General features: G+C 47.8%; 1 pseudogene; it reads right to left on the bottom strand.

Annotated features, from left to right (window-relative positions):
* Positions 1–472: 472 nt before the first annotated feature.
* LOC102243072 lies at positions 473–1,449 on the bottom strand (annotated as a pseudogene).
* Positions 1,450–1,608: the final 159 nt, after the last annotated feature.

Raw genomic sequence — 1,608 nt, 5'->3', positions numbered from 1 at the left:
ACTCATGGTGCCCAATTTGTCACTATCCCTCCCAGAAGTCTGCCGTTTCTCATCCACTGTAAGTGCCCACTTAAGTGACTAGGGGCTTTCAGATGACGAACCAACTTGCAGCTCTTCTCGGCGAGAATTCGGACACTTGGTGAAACCCTCCCCTCTAGTTAACTGCCACCTTTGTTTTTATTTATTTTATTTTTAAATAGATGTTTTATTTATTTGTATGTAAACTTATAAACCAACCAGCCAAACTGGTATTATTGTCATGACACAGCAAATGACTTGAGTAATAAATTAAGAAAGATTGTAAAACAGCAAAAGGGGCAGAGGAAATCAGTGAAGCATGTGGTAGCTTAACCATTCACCTGAATTGAGGTTTTTAACAAGCCTCCCAATCCCAGAAAATAGGAATAATCCTTGATCACACACCTTTGTAGTTTTACTTTCTATTTTTGAGGTTAAGATTCTCGATCTGGAGTTATCCAAATACTAGATCTAGTATTATTTCTAGATCATCACACTGTGTGCATGGCTCTATGTTTGTGGACTCAGGCTGTGGGTTCATGGAGTAAGCTGGGAATAAATCCGTGGTTTGCTGGGCACCACAATACGTAGGGGCTTGCAGTATTGCATCACAGGTTTCCCCTGCAATTTCCAAGGAGGCCTCCAAATCACGGACAGGACTTCGCCGGAGCTGGATCTGGGGCCACAGGGATTCCTCTCCATAACTGTAGAACTGGCTGTTCCAAAGCTGGTTATCCCAGGCCTGGGGACACCAGGTCTGACCGTTCCAGGCAGGGCAGTTCCAAGACGGGCTGTTCCAGGAATGGCTGCTCCACACGGAACAGTTTCCAGAAGCGTTCGCCAGGCATCCCCGGTGGCAGGAGGAGAGGCCCGGGTCGTCTGTAGTTGCTGAGCTCACCGGGGTCACACGGTGGCTAGTCTTTGGCCGGTTGTATTTCTGCCACCTCCTACATTTCCTTCTCCTGTTCTGGAACCAGGTCTTACTCTGTTTGTAGCTAAGGTCCGGGATGTTGGAGCGTTCTTGCCTCTGCTGGAGGCTGAGCTATTCCTGTCTCTGGAATCTCTCACTGAGTACACAGAGCTGGGTCTATGACCAGACGGTTCCAATTTTCTGTCTCTTGACCTGGGTTTTCTCCTCCTTCCTGTCCTGTCCTCTGCAGAGGTGGGTAGTGTTGTGCTGGGACTGGTGGGAGAAGCAGGGCTGTTCTGAACAAGCAGGTCCATGGAGGAAGGAAGAGAAGAGACTGCCGCCTCCGTGTGGAGCGTCTCAGCAGATGACATTCGCAAGGATGCAGTTTTCTTCAGGCTCATAGGTCTCCGGCACTGGTGAAGGCTCCCTAGAATTGGATGATGCGGAGCAGGGCAGGCTTTGGGGATAAGCCGAATCCACACTCATGTTGCTGAGTTGAAGGCGAGAGAAAAAAACACCAAAGAGCTAGATTGTAAGAAAGACCCAGCCCTGGCCGCTTTGGCTCAGTGGATAGAGCGTCGGCCTGTGGACTGAAGGGTCCTGGGTTTTTTTGTTTTTTTTTTAAAATAATTTTTATTTCTTAAAGTATTAAAAAGAGTATTACATATGTCTCCTTTCCC

The sequence above is a fragment of the Myotis brandtii genome, unplaced genomic scaffold (genome assembly GCF_000412655.1).
Source record: "Myotis brandtii unplaced genomic scaffold, ASM41265v1 scaffold339, whole genome shotgun sequence".
Taxonomy (NCBI): Eukaryota; Metazoa; Chordata; class Mammalia; order Chiroptera; family Vespertilionidae; genus Myotis; species Myotis brandtii.
This window is presented reverse-complemented; position numbering and strand designations above follow the sequence as displayed.